Below are 18,945 nucleotides of genomic sequence, written 5' to 3' on the forward strand. Positions count from 1 at the left end.
ACTACAATAAAGGTCACATGCAATCATTGAGGACCGTTCCAAAATCTCATATCACTCCTGCTCACACATTGCCCACTACCAAGAGGCAAGTGGACTGTGCGAAGAACACATCTTGATGGGACAATCTGGAAAGTGCACATTCCTACACATACGCATTGTGACAAATTAACACACACACAACAGATGTGCTGCCATACGGACCTTCTGAAACTCAAAACGACAACCTCACAACCAAGTTAGCCATCTGAACTAAACCATGTGCAGTAGTCTAGGTAGACGTTACAACCTGAGTCAACGTGCCAAGGGAAGAGAAATAGGTCTGCAGTGAACTTGTCACACATGTGAAATTAGTGTACAGTCAAATGTTAACACGTCAGTGATCACAACGTACGGAGAAGTTTGGCTAATTGCCACCTTGCAAAATGTAAGTGTCTCACTGATGGTTAAATTAAACTATTGCATATGTCAAAATGTATGGGATGTCCAGGGTACATAGATGCAAACGTGTTACCACCACTGTTGATTTGATTCTGTGTATGGGCCTATCATCTCACCCCCAGTGAAGACACAGGGGCACCTGTATCACAAGTCACAATGCAAGGGAGTACACACTGTACTGCAACTCTCAAAATATACTGCTGACATCCTGTCAGCAGCCAAACACTCGTTCAGCCAAGGAAACAACTCAATGCTGATGGTACATCCTAGAAGCCTAGGAATCGACACGATAACACAAACACCAATGAGTCACAGCCAACACAAGAGAACTACTGCCATGCAAGGTGATATTAATGGGGCAAGCTACATCAACATGATCTCAGTCATTTTCTCTTTCAGCTGATCAGGGGTTTGGGATCCAACCATGGATTATGAACCCATTTGGCAACCCAAGCACTGCAGCAGGGCGTGCATATAATGAGGGATATAGGAGGACACGCACCATGGTTGAGAGGACCTTTGGCATCCTGAATTCAAGATTCAGGTGCCTCAACATCACTGGAGGCAGCCTCCTTTACTCACCAGAAATGGTCTGCAAGATCATTTTAACTTATGCATCCTGCACAACATTTGTGTACGAAGGAACATTCCCCTATTAGAACCAGAGCCACAAATGCCTGAAGAGGAGAAAGAGGAGGATGCTGGCCATCAGTATGAGGAGGACCAACCAAACACAGCTGCAGGATTGAGTAGGCGCCAACATATTGTCAACAATTTCTTTTGACTCAACTCACCAATTTCATTAGTAACAGGAATGTATGACAAGACCCTTGACAGCAGTAACTGTTACATTACCTATCTTTGCAAGGACTATGTGTGACTAGATTTCCATATAAGCAGAAAATAGATAGCACAAGTGCCACAGCTATGGCAAGCGTTGCGCACATGCCATTCCATGTACATGTCAGGCCATGTCCTAAGTCCTGACACACCCATATTCCCGGTCTCACCCCACCTGTCGTAAGAGATCCCTGGAATGGTAATATGTGTACCCAGATAATCCCTCCTCTACACACACACCCAGACTCACAATGTTAATCCAGTGTGCTTCACCCTTTAGTATGGTATGCCATAGTTATTGTACTTCTGTCTGCATGGACGTCAGGTTGAATAATGCACTGGCTTGTAGTCTCTAAGCCCTGTTATCAACTGTAGATTGCTTCCCATGTGAAAGGTACTGTTGGCCATTTGAACTCGAATCTCACCTACAGGATTTGTGAGAGACTGATGCAACACACACCTGTGAGCACCTCCATGCACACCAGCCATTTGAACATGCACTGCCCTTGCAGATGCTTGGAACAGCATAGAAGCTGCCATTTTGTCAATTACACTGTTATGCATTGTCATGCAAATCAGCTGTGTAACACAGCCTTTGGGTTAATGTGTCACCTTCCAAAACACAGGACTAACACAGTTTTCCATTTCAACTGTCTTGTTCCTCCTCTGACCAGTCTCAGTCAGACCACTGAGTATTTACCTTGTGAAATGTCTGGATCCTGATTGACCCTGCATCCTGTTAGCCTGACTGGCTCCTGTCTGTGCGTTACCCTAAAGGTTCCTTTTGGCTACATTTGTATCATAGTTGCTTTCCCAACCCTCACATTCCTCCTGGGGTATTTAGTCAGGTGGGTCTACAATGCATACTCAAATACATTGTATAGCATGATCTGTTTATTTATCGTACCAGTGTTGGGAACTTGTCTCCAAATACCCAAATCATGGCCTATCCCTTGTCTGGTCTCATGTATGCATGAGTGACAAATTGTGACAGTGTACCATGGCCGTATACAGGGATTGGGTATGGTGCCTCCAGCAGAATCAGCAACATCAGACAATGTGCATGAAAAGTCCACACATGGACCCGGACAGTCCACACGCTGATTCACATTGATCACAACATATTGATGGGCCGTGTGTGGTGAATAGCTGCGAGAATAATCAGCATAGAGGCTATGATGTTCCCAGATGCAGTGGGAATTTTAGAGGCCAACCTGTGTACAAATGTTGTGATGACACCTGCTGGTACAAGAATCCTGAGATATTATCTTACTCAGCACACCAAAGTCGCCCTGTTGACAGTCTCATAACACATCTGCAGTGACAGGGTAGGAACATCCCCATGTGGGTTCTCAAATCCTCAGTGGCTTTACTTCCATTAATCTCCGAAGTATACTTAGTAGATACAGGAATAGCCGCCACAGAATCATGACTAGACCTGGATGTAACTGTGACAACATAGACCCCTAAAAATATACAGGCTAAACATTGGCCCACACACATGAACCAAACACCTCTGTGCATTTGATCACTGGAAATATGTGGCCATGTGCTGCTTGGTTTGCTGGTCCTCCACTGCCACAGGAGAGTTGTGGCTCAGTTATATGACCTCAACTGTTGCGTGACATTACAAATGTTGTTTATCTTTGGCTCTCCGTGTCACTAACACGGTACCCACTCAGTATGTACATGTGCCTGACTCATGGTGGGCTCACCAACAAGTGCCTAGGAAGCTGTATCCAAAATTCCAGGACATGTGATGGCGTGTGTATATGTTACCCAAAAAATAGAAAGTGCACGCAGCAGTTGTTGCTACATGTATGACTAACACATGTCCTCTCTCATTTCTACATTGACTTGCATCTGAGGGTTGGACACATTGACTCCACATGCATAAAAGCATATTTGCTATAATGCATTTTGTGATGGTCACACAGTGGGTCAACAACAATATTAGTAGCCAAAGCACACACATTGACCCATAGGCATTGAGTTATTGTACTTATGTGTGTCACCTTGCTATCCTCTCCTGACGCCAAACATGCCCAATTTGTTTAATACATATATTAGGCCACACGTTTGGCCATCTATTGCGTCGGTCAATAGTGAAAATCCTATACATGAAGTAGCGTATCATGGTCCGCAGTAGTATGATGTGTCACATGTGCCCATACACCGTCATGCCCAAAGTGGGTGCAATCAGCCTGTCTCAGTATTGTCACAACTGTAATGTATCATTAAAATGGTAAAATGACCCAAACCCAGTTAATGCCTGAAATTTTGTCACATACGCGTCAAACAATTACACACATGCATCTAAAAATGGCGCTTATGCCCGAAAAATGACGCATAATGCCCTGAAAGAACCATTGGCCCTGAGCGGTATCTTCCACACTGTACCTCCGAAAACTGGTTCAGTTTGAAACAATTTTGAACCATATGGATGCGCGGTGAAATCTACTCCAGTGTGTCAATAAAAAATGACGTGCAGACTGTATGCGTCATAATATTTTGACGCATGACAATAAAAACGCACCGCATTTTGGGCAGGAAGTGATGTAATAGGATATCCTGTTACAGAATAGGTACAGTGGGTGTACTTTCACTTTGCAGTCTGTGATATTTCCTGACTGTGTGACTGTGTCTCGATTGGTCTCTGTGCATTTAGTGAATTTGTCTCCAGTGTGGTCTTTTATTTGTCTTTTTGGGATTAAAAACTGTCTGTGGTATCCTGCCTGAGTGTTTTTGTGGTCATTTGTGTTGTAAACAATTGTCTTTGCTTTGTTAGGAGTCTGTTGTGGGTAGTGTTAGTTTGGGTGTAGTTGGGCTGTGTTAGTAGTTTTTTTTAATTTTTCCTGTCCTACTTTCCCCCATTCTCCTTTGTTCCCATTTATCCCCTATTTTCATTTTTTGTACCATTATGTTGGCTAGGCCTCATCTTGGCAGGATGGGAGAGGAGGAGCTGGGTGGGTTCATTTGGCTTGTATGCCATTTCCTACCCCTGATGATTGAGGCAGGTGGGTGTGTAATCCAGGGGTATCACACTGAGGCACGGAGGCTCCGGTGGGCAAAGGTGTTGCATCATCTGCAGAGGATATACAACACACCAAGAAACAACCACCAGCTGAAGCACTGCTGGGCTGACCTTGTCTCCAGGGAACAAGATCTGCTGGACCACCTGGGGATAGTGATTGGTGGCTCTGTTGGTGAGTACAAATCATGTAAATGTGCACGTTTAAATGCTCTGTAGTGACTTTAGCTGATTTTTACAATATCTGCCGGCAATGTTGTTGAGCGTGTGGAATGCTAGTGAAACATACAGGGCCATATTTCTACTTTGTTAAGGACCACAATTGCGAGATGTTTGGAAGAAAGAGCTCCGCAAACTTACTGAATACATTTGTATTATGTAAGTCAGTGCCACCTTTGTGTCAAACAGCAACACAAATCAAGTGCCAAATATGCATAGATATAGGCCACATTTGCCTGTGAGGTATGGAAGTTCCTGACACGTTACTGTCATTTGTTGACGCAACAGCTAGACTAACTTTATATACACAACAGGAGCCTGAAAATTAGTGCAGGCTTCACGTTAATTGATGATACAAACATATGTCTCATGTGTGTTCGGTGAGTGTGTAAGGAAACCGATCATGGAAATCCCGAAAATATTAGGATTTATTGTGCCCCTGCTTCATTTCGGATACATTTCTGATCTGGATTTGGACTCATAGGTAACAAGTTCTAGCTGCGCTCAGCTAACATCTGGTATTTGGAGTTCGTAGGGCCACATTTAAATTAGGGATGGCTGGCAAAAGGTATGCACATGGGTTCATATCTAAATGGCTGGTGCAACTCATCATAGCTGTGCCACATCAAATGAAGAAACTGTAACAAATTGAGGGCTAACAACTGTCCCTGGCCCTCTGTACATTGTACCTGTGTGTCATAAATTGGTCATAGTCACAATGGCTGGTTGACTGGTAATGCAGTCCTCACGGAAAGTGGTTTTGGCTGTCTCTCATGGATACACATGATGAAACAAATACACTCCATGATTTTGTCTGCTTACTAATGAAGGAGCATGTTTGCCACCACATGATAGTTAAGGCCACTGCATGTGTACAGATATGTGTGTATCACTCACTGGAGTCCCTGGGTCTGTACATGTTTGTTGTGGTATGTAGGATACAGTATCATGATGTCTGAGAGGCTTTACTTTCTGATGTAATCTTACACATAGAATTTGTCTTTTGAATTGTTGTACAGTGCACAGACATTGAGCACATTTCTCCCTTCCATGCCTTACAGGTGGACTGGCACCCTACACCGTTGGTGAGGTGGCTCGATTAGTGGACCCAGACATCTCCATTAAGTGTTGATATTTCTATTATGTGTTGTGTTTGGTGGTGATGTGTGATGGACTCCTGTGTGTTGGACACATAGCAAGGTGTGATGCGCTGGCCAATCATTTGTTTCGTTCCATGAGTGGAATATCATTGTATCACCATCTTTGAGTTGGCCAACCCTTATCGTATTGTCATATTTTGGTATTCTAGGTCAGTCCTGTAGGCACGGCAATGTGAATAGGGATGAGTCGTGTGGAGAAAACTTGATTCAGAAAAAGTTGCAGTGAACCATATTAGTGAATTAGTCATCCAGTCAGACCTGAAATCTCCCAGAATAGGGATGCCAAAGTCTAACCCACAGACTTCTGCTTTCCCTATTCACTAATGAACATGTTGAACTGTATGTTAAACTTCCTGGCAGCATGTAGCTCCACATGTAGTGCTACAAGTATGTGGCACTTGAGTACAATGGGCTAGGTGTGCATGCAACTCATGGCCAGAGGTGTTCTTGCATCTCTCAGTTTGATGTAAGTCATGGCTTACTGGTAGTAAATGATGTGGACAAGGGTCTGCATTTCCAAACATGAGTGTTGATGGGATTGTCCAAGGGTTAGCAGTCTCCTATTTGGAGATCCTCCTTACTTGTGGTGTGTGCACTGGGTCAAACCCATGTCCAGCTTTCCTTAGCTTCCTGGGTGTCCTTGTTATTAAAAATGATTAGTTGATTGTCCACCCCACCTCAGACACAGGCGTAGGGTTGTGAATAGTGTACCTAGGACTGATGATACAAGTTTGGTACACAGACATGTAAATCAGTGAAGCACTTGTCGGAACCTAGTATAATCACTCATGATTAGCACATGCTTTCTATACTGGCAAGTCCATTTACAACTCGCAGATCATGTGGCCCTAGATTGCCATCCCGTACAATGACATTTGTTGCCCTGGCAGTGGTGGAGGATGTGCAGCATGATTTTTAGCTGACAACTGTCAGAACTATGATGCCAAAATCATGGCAGTTGTTACCCATCTGGTAGGGTTTGGATGTGCTATGTGTGATAGGACCCTTGTAGGCTGGCTTGCCATGTACTTCCTCAGGGACAATCAATGATCTCTTTGATGATATGAGCTGTTACAAGTACATTAGATGTATTGTCTGATTTACTTCTTGTGCCATTTCACACAATGCAGTACCTAATGTTTGATTTTCTATTTGTCTTAACAGCTGCAAATATGACTCCCATCCAGGTCAGGGAGTTACAACAGCAGGCAATGAGATACCGCCACATACTAGATGTCGAGTCTGGGTACCGCAACATGGACCAAAGATATCGCCATGAACAAGCCTCAGGAGCTTGGAGGGCATTTGCACACAGCGGCCCTTCTGTGTCTACCACAGCCACCACCAGCAGCACCACCCCTACCACCCAGGTGGTACCTACAGCAGCTGGAACCTTTGCGGGACCATCAATGGCAACTGCTCTAGGACCAAGCACAACACCACCTGCAGAGCAGCCTATAGCCATTGCCACAAAACAGGCCCATACTTCCTCAGCTGATACCCAGACCACCCCTGCTGCAGCCATTGACCCTGCTGCTTTTTCTCATATGCAAAGGAAATTGGACCGTGTCCTTAGAAAGATGACCAGACTGCAGCAGGAGGTGGCACAGGTCAACCGGCGGGTGCATTCCATCAAGAAGACGCTGAGGAGGGCCAACCTGTAGACATGTAGACGGACATGATTCCCTCCCTCCTCTTTCCTGGTTCTTATACGTTGTGGGTTTAGGGGGCTTAGTGTTAGTGTCAGTGGGTTGGGGGTTCTGAATATTTCTACTGCTTATTTATTTGTGTGCGTGGGCAATGTTGGGGTTCTTGTGTTTTTTTATTTTTTTTATTAAAAATGTACAAAAATAAAATACAAAAAAATATATATTTGTTTATTATAGGATAGTATGTGTTTAGGTTAGTATCTGTTGTCCTCCATGTGTCCTGTCTCATAAGGGGTTTGGGGGGTTGATGTTCAGATCGTTTCATTAAATGTGATAAGTAAGTTTAGCTTAGGTTAGTTAGGGACAGTTGTGGGTAATGAGTAGTTAGAGTAGATTAGGTTAGGTAAGGTCTTTCCCCGAGTTTTCACTTCTGTTTTTACTGTTTAATAAATATCTAGGTAAGCATTTACAGTGTGCGTCAAATGTTTGTAGATCAGGGCCTTGGCATGAGTGAACAGTGTCTCTTTTGTATTAGATTTTGTGTCCCATGCTGCAAACAAATACCAACTGAGGTGTAACATTGGCAGCTACCCCAAAGCTACATAGCTAAGAATCGGCCATTCATTGCAACTACCAATCACGGTTACTATGGATCCCAAAGTGTGGTTATTTCATGATGTATGTTTTCAATTTCACATACTGTGCTTCCAGATTTAGTATTGGGGACACTGTGTTAAGTCTGACTGCAGTCTGATGTCCAAGGAAATCCTTATAAGGTGAGTGGTAGTAAGCTCTCTTGTAGTATAGTGTACATAACTCACATAGATTATTTGTTACACTATTCAGCATGGTTACTTATTTGGATGTAACCTCATACACCTCCATTCATGCAGTTTGATGTGTGTTAGCTTAAATTTGTTGGGAATGTCACATACGTAAGTTTTGCATTGAAGCAACAATTTGAAGGCACTACTTTCTGGGTTTGACATCTGTTGAGGAAGTCTTATTCTGTCCAACACAGCACTATGGTGTATAGTTTCAATTTTCCTCAGAAATAACCCTCAGGAAGGGCAGAGTATGGCACAATCCAGGCCACTGTGCATAGTTATCAGCCAACATTATTTCAGGACAGTTGTATTGACAATCTATAATAATTGGCAGGAGGCAAACTTCACTGATCTACTGCACAGTTGATGTGTCACATTACACACAGACAAAGTGGTTGTGTAAGTGCTATTTATTGAAATGTGCTGTAGTGCTATATGTACATTGTCCATGATTGTGAGTCCATTATAGTGACATCTTCCATTGTGATCCTACAAAAGTGCAAAAGGACATGTCATTGGGCATGCTGGGGTGAAGTGTCAGACAGTGCAGAGGGACAGGACATGCCAATGAGTTAGTGAGACAATCACAGGGCAGGCTGACAAGATAAACAGTGGGTTGCAGAACAGTGCTTGAGTACAGTTGTTGCAAGACTGGCATGTTACAAAGCGCAGGACCTTGGTAATAGGTGGCCATGTGGCTGGGACTAATGCTACCGGGTACTTTTATGTGTGAAGGTGATCTGTTCCTGGTCTTCATCTTCTGATGTGTGTGTTGCCTCCTCTGCCCTTGGTGGTGGTGGTTGTGAAGGGGCAACACACACCTCAGTGTTTGTAGACATGGAGTCAGACATCCCGGTAGCTGCTACCTGTGGGGGTCTTAAGGGCAGTACTGCAGCAAGGAGGATCTGCTGGTACTTAAGAATAGCAGCCACATCACAGTGGTTGGTAACCAGGTCGGCCCTGAGGGGTTCAATGTCGCATTCGTGCACGCGTTGACAGGATTGCTGTTGTAGGGGTTGGGCCAACTGTATTACAGCTGTGCTGATTCCTTTCAGCCTTTTTTCTACTTCCTGCAAGATAGTTGTTCGCCCTTGCATAGCTGCTGCCTGTTCTTCAGTTGACATCATGCACAAACGCACCCCCTCTAGGCTGGTTTGCATCCCCACCCGCACCTCCTTGGCCAGCTCCTGCTGTACTCCGACTACAGTTCTCTCGAAGCTGGTGCCAGTGTCTTCAGAGTCCTGAGCTGTATTGGAGCTGGCAGATCGTACAATTGGGGTGGTGGGTGGGTCCTCTGCTATGGCTGCTGTATCTGTGCTCCTCCTTGTGACTGAAGGTGGGGTCTGGAGGGTTTGAAGGACCTCTTGGAGGGTCTGCTGGTTGATGTTTGTCAGCTAATCATCCGTCATCAGTGTAGTCCTGGACAGGCATATCCACAGGAGATCCATCGTCCCCTGCAATGAAATACGGTACAATTAGTGTGTCAGTGTTGTGGGCTTTGTAATGCGACATGCATGCCTTGTGATTATTTTGACATTGTGATCTTGGTTTCTGTTCATTTCTCCTGTCTTTTAGATGGGCATTCTCCCAGGCCTATGCTCCACCTGCATGTCACATGTATTGACAGTTTGTGGACTTGTCAGCATCATCTCCTCTAGGTGTTGGTTCTGGCTAAATATTGATTTGCCACCTTCTTGTCCTACTGAACCCTCCATCTACTTCCATTCTCATGGTGAGGCCTTTCACTGGCTGTGGGTGCTCTGATGGCACTAGCACCACACTTAACAATCTGGACCTGCCCCAGTCTCTGATCTTTCACATCCACCTATATGTAGTTAAAATGTAACATATACTATGTATAGCATTGTTATGGCACAATATGAATGTCAGCATTGGTAATGTGTACTGCTGATGTTGGGGAATGTGTGGTACATTGGATTGCCCTGATAGTCGTAGCAGTGTCCGATTTCCTCCTCTGACAGTGCAGGTGTATTGCTGTGACCAGTTACATGTGTCCTCCCCCTCAATGCTGTTGTCTGAGCAGTATAACATTTGGGGTGTTGCATTTTGACCCAGGCACAGGATGGACCCTGACATATGCAGAATGCGTATGACATTAGTGCTGTGTACCTCCTAATGTGGATGACATTGGCTGATGTTTGCGTCAACCATGGACATTCCCATTTCACAGGTCTGGAACATTTGTCTTGTTTCAGGGGACTGTTAACGTTGTAATCCTAAACCCTCTAATTTGGGTGTTTTTGATCCATGGGGACGTTACTGTCATTAGCTACTTGACCAGCAAACACAGTGGAGGTGGTAGTGACAACTGTTGTCAATGTTACATTCCAGTTGTCGGTATGGCAAGAGGTTGTTAATTGGGCCCTAGTTAATGTAGGGAGTATAGTGTCTGACGTGTGACGGGATGCCAGTTTGACGCTGTGCCCTGCCCTCCTGGCCTGGCTTTACCTTTACATCCTTGGCATGGTAGCATACCCCCATGCAAATGTTGTTGGTGTTGTGTAGTGGTGTGCCCAAGGTTTCCTTTGAACGGGCCATGCCCCTGTGCCATGCCCCTTTACCCATGCCACTCCCTGAATATAATGACTTACATGCATTGTGTAGTTGGTATTCCCTCCCGCTGGCAGTTCACATTTGTGCATTTTAATTCCCCATGCGACTTACCCTGCATGTGCGTTGTATCCTGGTAGTCTGCGCTGTCCTGTCCTTGAATCCCTGTGACGATTTCCTCAGGGATGACGGCTGCGACCATCTCCTCCATGTGGTCCAGGGCCTCCTGGTGTGCTGGACTCCCACCTTAAGTCTGCAGTGCTGCCTTCCTCTTCCTGGCCATCTTTTCCTTGGTCCTGCGCTTGCAGTCATGCCAGCGTTTCTTGCACTCGATGACTGTTCAGCGTACTTCTGCCACACTGTTAATCATGTCAACAATTTGTTGCCATATAGCCTCTCTCCAACTGATTGGCAACTTTGAGGTGACAAACTGTTGGTGCTGGTGTTCCGTCACCTCTTTAACCAGAATTTCCTGCTCCTCTCCACTAAAGCAATACTTTATTTTCTTCTTCTCCCTGTCCTGGGTCTTGTGTGGGTCCTCCTGGCTGGTTCCTGGTCTGTTGTCATCTTCCTGGGGTCTGTGCAAGCATCTGGGATCCATTTTGGATCTCCTCTGCTGTGCTTGCAGTGAGTTTTGAAGCAATTGCATCAAAAAACGCAGCATGTCCGGTTTACGGTGTTGTAAATCGGCTCACAGTCATTTCCGCCGCATTAACGTTGTTTTCCTTTACTACGTGACGTTGTGGTGTGCGTCAGAGAAAATGACTCACACCTGTGGTTTGCGCCGCTGTGTGTCAAAGTATAAATTTGATGCCCGCATGGTGCAAAGAAATGGCGTTAGCCGGCAGTAAATATTTTGACGCAAAACTGCGTTGGTGCAGTTTAGCGTCAAAAAGTATAAATATGGGCCTAAGGGTGTCCAAGATACCCCACCCCAAGACCCTGAAAAGTATGGGTAAAGTTACCCTACTGCCCCAGAAAGACAGTAAAGTCGAGATAGGGGATTCTGCAAGGACAACAACTGACTGCAAAGCACTGAAGATGGATTCCTGGACCTGGGAACCTGCAAAAGAAGGGGGCCAAGTCCAAGGGTCCCGCAAGAGTCCAGGGGGGCAGAAGCCCACTAAACCCCAGATGAAGGTGCAAAAGGGCTGCCTCCGGGTGGAAGAAGCCGAAGATTCTGCAACAACGGAAGGTGCCAGGAACTTCTCCTTTAATCAGAACCACGGCGTGCTGGAGGATGCAGAGTTGTGTCCACGCAGAAAGACCACAAACAAGCCTTCATAGCTGCAAGAGTCGCGATTGAGGATTTTGGGTGCTCAGTGACTGTGTCACTGAGTCTCTGCTAATCAGAACCTCAGTGTTTATGCTTTCTCTGCTTTTAAATTTGTCACTGTGGGCCAGTGACTTCATTTACCAATTTCAATTGGCACACTGGACTCCCCTTATAAGTCCCTAGTATATGGTACCCAGGTACCAAGGGCATTGGGGTTCCAGGAGACCCATATGGGCTGCAGCATTTATTTTGCCACCCATAGGGAGCTCAGACAAACCCTTACACAGGACTGCTATTGCAGCCTGCGTGAAATAGTTCACGCACTATTTCACAGCCATTTTCACTGCACTTAAGTAACTTATAAGTCACCTATATTTCTAACCTTCACTTGCTGAAGGTTAGGTGCAAAGTTAGTAAATGTGAGGGAACCCTTGCACTAGCAAAGGTGCCCCCACACAGTTCAGGCCCATTTCTTCGGTCTTTGTGAGTGTGGGGATGCCATTACACGTGTGCACTACATATAGGTCAATACCTATATGTAACTTCACAATGATAACTCTGAATATGGCCGTGTAACATGTCTAAGACCATGGAATTGTCCCTCCATTCCAAATCTAGTATTGGGGAGCCAATTCCATGCATCCTGTGGGCTCCACCATGGACCCCCGGTACTGCCAAACTTGCACTGCAGCTACAACTGCTTCCACCTCACAGACAGGTTTCTACCCTCCTGGGGTCTGGGCAGCCCAATCCCAGGAAGGCACAACAAAGCATTTCCTCTGAGAGCAAAGTGTTAGACCCTCTCTCTTTGGAAATAGGTGTTACAGGCTGGGGAGGGGTAGCCTTCCCCAGCCTCTGGAAATGCTTTGAAGGGCACAGATGGTGCCCTCCTTGTATAAACCAGTCCACAACGGTTCAGGGACCCCTTCTCCCCTGCTCTGGCGGGAAACTGGACAAAGGAAAAGGGAGTGACCACTCCCCTGTCCATCACCACGCCAGGGGTGGTGCCCAGAGCTCCTCCAGTGTGTCCCAGACTTCAGCCATCTTGCTTTGCAAGGTGTGGGGGCACTCTGGAGGACTCTGAGTGGACAGTGCCAGCAGGTAACATCGGAGACCCCTCCTGATAGGTCCATACCTGATAAGGTAGGCAATCCCCCTATCAGGGCTATTTAGGGTTCTCTTCAGAGTCTGTTTGCAAGTTTCCTTCAGGAATCCTCTTCAACAACTTCAGATTCTTCCGACCTTGGATCAACCGCAGCATGCTCCAAGAAACGCTGTTCAGCAACCTCAGCTCCAAGTCAGCAACTGCAACAGTTTCCACAGTGTGCAAGCTCTGGGAACTCCCTTTCTTCATCCTGTACCAGAAGGACTGAAGAAATCTTCTGTGGAGTGACAGAGTCACTCCCTTGCTCCAAGCAGGCACCTTCCAAGGCTACGACTGGTACCCTGGGACTCCTCTCATGGCGACGAGCATTCTCCTAAGGACACAGAGGGTAGACATCATCGACATTATCTGTCCTGAGGTCCTGCAGACACAATGTGGAGGAGGCAATACCTTGCCTTCCCTGAGAACAATGGTACCCCTGTGTATTGTGTTTTCTTCGCCTCCTGAGGCCTCTGTGCACTCTTTGCAAAATTCCTTTGTACACATCCTGGCCCAGGTTCCCAGCACTCCACCCTGTAAGGCTCAACTCACTGAGTTGTTCCCCAGCGGAGTGGGACCTTCTTTTGTCGTGCTGCATTGACTGCATATTGCACCTTCTTTGAACCTGGATCCTGTGGCTTCTCGGGGTGCTGGCTGGCATCCTGAGGGCTCTCTAAAGTGCTGCTAGCCCCCTCTTCCTACTCACACAAAGTTGAGGCCCCCAGGTCCCTCCTGTGTCCATCCAGCGCCATTCTGATGAAAAATGCACTTTTGCCTCAGCCAAGGCTTGTTGCTGTCTTCCAACACAAAATCTCATCTGTAACAATCTTCACACCGCAGGACATCTTTTGCATCATACAGGAACCCACTGGCATCTTCCTAGGGTGCATTTTCAACTAACTGGGGACTCTTCTTTTGCACCCTCTTCTGGGTTGGCAGGGGCTTCTGTCCTTCCTGGAACTTCGTTTGACATCTGGACTTGGCCCCCTTCCTTTGCAGGTCTTCAGGTCCAATAATCCAGCAGTTGTTCTTTGCAGGCTTGGTTGGCTGCTGCAAAATCCCCAAAATGAGGTGTAGTGTGTCCTAGGGAAACTTGCAGTACTTTACTCCTGCTTTTCTGGGCTCTGGGGTGGGGTAATTCCCTTACCTTTACTGTATTCTTACTCTACCAGCAATTCTGCACACACTACACTTGTCTAGGGGGGAATTTGTGATTCACATTCTACTTTTTTAGTATATGGTTTGTGTTGCCCCATACCTATTTTCTTCCATTGTATTTCATAGGATTTCCTACTGTTTGCATTGTTCTATGACTATTTACTTGTCTAATTTTGTTGTCTAGTGTATACATTGTGTATAATACTTGCCTCCAGAAGGAGTATTGTCTCTAAGATATTTTTGGTACTGTGTCACCCAAATGAATACCTTTATTTTTGGTGACACTGAGTATTGTATTTACTTGTGTATAATTACTGTGTAACTATAAGAGGTATTTCATGAGCTTTCCATGTCTCCTAGTTCAGCCTAAGCTGCTCTGCTATTGCTACCTCTACTATCAGCCTGAGCTGCTGGAACACTACTACATTCACTAACAAGGGATAAATGCACCTGGTGTAAGGTGCAAGTACCCAAGGTACCCACTACAAACCAGGCCAGCCTCCTACACCCGCCAATAGCTACACATTGTCCATCTCATTGATGCCACACAGACTGCACCTACAGGCACACAAGAAGTCTAACTAGTAAACAGGGGCACATTCTAGCCTGTGAAGAGGTAAAGATGGTGAAGCACAGAGAAAATTGTGCACATGAGGGACTTACCTGCTCCTCTGGTGAGTCATAGAGCTGGTCATGCAGTAGGACCTCAGGCACCAACCTCTATAACTCCTCTGATGAGAAGGCAGGGGCCCTATCACCTGCAGGATGTGACATGACTGTTCCCAGAGACGACACACAGCACCTCAAGTTGTGGAGGTGTTGCTGCCAGCAGTGTCAGGACGCATCTGCACTGCCGGCGGACACAGCCGTTGGCCTGAGACCACCACTGGCAACATCGTTAGCCTATGACTCTGTACGCCATGGTTGCAACCGCCTACCGCCATGATGACTTCGACCAGCAGTCATGGGTTGTTCCTATTGTCCAGTAGAATAGGTCAAGCAACCTCCATTGTGGCAGCTTGAAATACTGCACGGTGCTTTTGTATCTGTGTAACACCTGCAAAAAAGAATTTCTGACCTCACAAACATCTTTATCCTGTAATATCATAAGGTTTTTCCACTCAAACACCATTGTAGTATGTTGCAGGGCACAGCAGGCATTTAACAGTGGGCACAGTCCACCACTGCTGATGGCCATTTTGGCAGTTGAGATTAACAATCACATTTTGAGGGGAAAATGTGTTGCACATTTTTGAGTTTGGTTGCTATCCATGTTGCGAACACAATTGTGGTAAATCATGGGGGGGACAAGTGACTCTTGTATTATTTGCAGCTGTTATGTGTACTGGGAGCCATGTCTATCCAGTCGGAAAATGCTTTGTCACGTAATATCATTGACAAGCATTGTATATGTTGCTGTGTACACTGACTTATTTTAAAAATCATGTCTAGTCATACATAGGTACCCACTGAGAGTGAGGATGTGACAGCCTCCTGTCTACCATCCACTGACAGACGTTCAGGCCATGGAAGAATGCCACATCATACTGTTCTACCATCTAATTAGGCAAACATTAGTGGAAATATGTCATCATTTGGAATCAGATTTGATGCCAGGTATTAGTTATCCAACCAGCATACCACCCATTGTACATGATGTCAGTACAGTATTGTACTTCCTAGCGAAAGGGTCCTTCCAACATACAGTGGCCCTATCTGCTGGTATGCCCCAGCCTATGTTCAGTTGAGGGATGTCCTCTCAGTAATGTTGAAACACCTGGACAGCTATATTCGGTTTCCCAAATCTGAAGATTTAACCCATGTGAAGGTTGACTTTTATGGATTTGCACGTATCCCACATGTAGTCGGGACCATTGATTGCACATATGTTGGCTTGATCCCACCCAGGACATTGAACAAATATATCACAACTGAAAGAACTTCTATTCCATCAACGTGCAAGTTGTTTGTTTGGTGGATCTGTACATTTCACATATATATGCCTATTGTCTTGATTCAGTCCATGTTTCCTTCATAATGGGCAACAGCACCATACCCCAGCTGATGTCATAATTTTACCCAGAGAGGACCTGGCTGATTGGTAAGTCAAATCTGCCCTGTTTTTGTGTGTGCAATGTCTGGTGCTGCAATCATGAAGTGAGCAACTAATGGCATGGCCAACCATCTAAGATGGCGGACGCAAGCAGCTAGAGCTCCGCGCTCGAATCCCGGATTAGGCACAGCGCGTGGGGCCAGCGACAGCGGTATAGTTACCATCCTGCTGCGCTGGGTTCCCCCGGCGCGCCAGAGCCTCCGTCCGCAGGCTTGCGGGCCCGTGCCATTCAGCAGCGAGGAGCGCGTGGCTTGACGCAGTGATCCGCGAGGGGGTGACGGAGTGGTGTGGCGGCGCTGGCCTGAAGCGGCCCGCAAAGCTGAGGAGGCCTGAGGAGGTGCCGGGGGCGCGGAGGGGATCGCAGCGGGGGAGCCGCATTGACGGCCCTCGCAGCTCTGAGGCGCACGACTGGATGGATGCCAAGCTTTGGCCTGAGGCAGACAGGAGCGTGGATGTGAGGTGAGGCCGATTTGGTGCGCTGCTGGTGTCCTGTGGAGATTTGTGGCCTGGATGGTGAGGCCCCCTGGGCAGTGCTGAGGACCAGTTCCCTGAGGAATCGAGGAGACGGCGGGGCCTAGGCTGCTCGTGCTGCTGCTCCGTTGTGGTCTAGTGGAGCATGTAAGCAGGCCTGGCCCGGCTGCCCAGTGTGACGGAGGTGCGGGGAACCACCACTTGATGGGCTCCTAGGGACCTCATTATTGGATTCCTTGTCACTTGATGGAGCTCTGTTGCCTGTCACAGTGTGAGGTGCGGGGGCGGACTCTGCTGACTGGCCTGTGTATAGTCACCTGTGTGGGAGTTTGGCTGAATAATAATCTCTGCGCACCTCATCCTATTTGCCCTAAAAGATGGATTGGTGAGTTGAGAGCAGCAGGGATCCCCTGGAAATGTCCTGTGAAGGGCGTGGGGATCTGCCTCCTTGAGGGAATTCACGAGGGCAGCGGCTATGGCGGGGGTTGGTCGCCTCCGTTCTGGTGCCGGTGCTGGTGCACAGAGCACACAGGAGCCTGCGCCGCAAGACAGCCAAAAATTGGACGCTGTACTGGTGGAGCAAATAGGTGCCTCTTTGGAATGGGCCAGAACGTCCCTTGAAGGCAAGATAGACAAGGTGGGCAGTAACCTTGCCCTGCTGCATGCAGGTCCCGCAAATTAGCGGACAAGACAAAAACACTTGAGACACGACTGGATGAGCTGACGCCCACAACTGCTCGGCTGGAGAATACAATGGGAGATGAACTGACCCGCATAAACGAGCTTGAACGACGTGTCGAGGATGCTGAGGGCCGCACCCAAAGGAAGAACATTCGTATTGTTAGGCTTCCAGAGGGCGTGGAGGGCACTGATGCTGTCGCATATTCTGAGACCTGGCTCCCGAGGTGGTGCCGGAGGGAACACTGTCTCCCTTCTTCTCAGTGGAACGTGCTCATAGGATCCCTTCCAGAGCACGTCCACTGGGAAACGCCCCTCGTCTCTTAATACTTTGCCTGCTCCACTATGCGGAGAGAGACAACATCCTGAGGTCGGTCAGATCGTACCCGCCGCCTCGAGTGGAGAATGCCCAGGTCATGTTGTTTCCTGATTACACACTGGCGGTGCAAAAAGATTGTACCTCGTATCTGCCATTAAAGCGTAAGCTCCGGACTCTGAGGGGCATATTTATACTCCGTCTGCGCCGATTGTGCGTCAAAAAATTTGACGCACAATCAGCGCAAACGTTGCCCCGTATTTAAACTTTGACGCCCGAGCCCACGGATGACAAATTTCCGCCGTGTGCGTCATTTTTGGGATGCGGCAACCCGCCTTGCGTTAATTATTTGCAAGGTAGGCGTTCCCATCTAAAAAATGGCTTAAAGGGCCGTGCGTTGTATTTATGGGCAAAAATGACGCACGGGCGGGAGGTGGAGCCAGAAAATGACGCACAGCCCGATTTGCGTAAAAAATTAACGCCTGGGTCAGGGCAGGCGTTAAAATGGGGCAAACACACCTGTATTTAATCAGAACACACAGAACAAACAGCAGAGCAGCAGAGCAGCAACAGGGAGCCATGGAGGTCATTCTAATCCAGCATGCACGCAGACGCAGAGCCCAGCAGCAACAACAGCAGCTACAACAACACCAGCAGGGACCCCAAAGGCAGCGCAGAAGGCAGGAGAGGATATCTCGCCCAAGAACAACCCTTCAGGGCCTCAGGGAACACGACATTATACAGAGGTACCGGTTGAACTGGCAGGCCATTCAGCAGCTGCTGTGAAACATTGAACTGCAGTTGGCCCCCACTTTGGTGACACCCCACTTCATCCCAACAGAAACAAAGCTGCTTGCCATACTTCATATGCTGGCAAGTGGCTCTTTTCAAACAACTGGTGCCCTGGTAGGCGGAATATCACAACCATCACAACCATCATTCTCTGCCTTTTTGCCCAAAGTACTGGATGCCATCATTCGACTGACACCCCGCCACATCTGCTTCCCTAACACACTGCAGAAGCAGCAGGAAACTAAACAGTGGTTCTACGCAA

The sequence above is a fragment of the Pleurodeles waltl genome, chromosome 8 (assembly GCF_031143425.1).
Source record: "Pleurodeles waltl isolate 20211129_DDA chromosome 8, aPleWal1.hap1.20221129, whole genome shotgun sequence".
NCBI lineage: Eukaryota > Metazoa > Chordata > Amphibia > Caudata > Salamandridae > Pleurodeles > Pleurodeles waltl.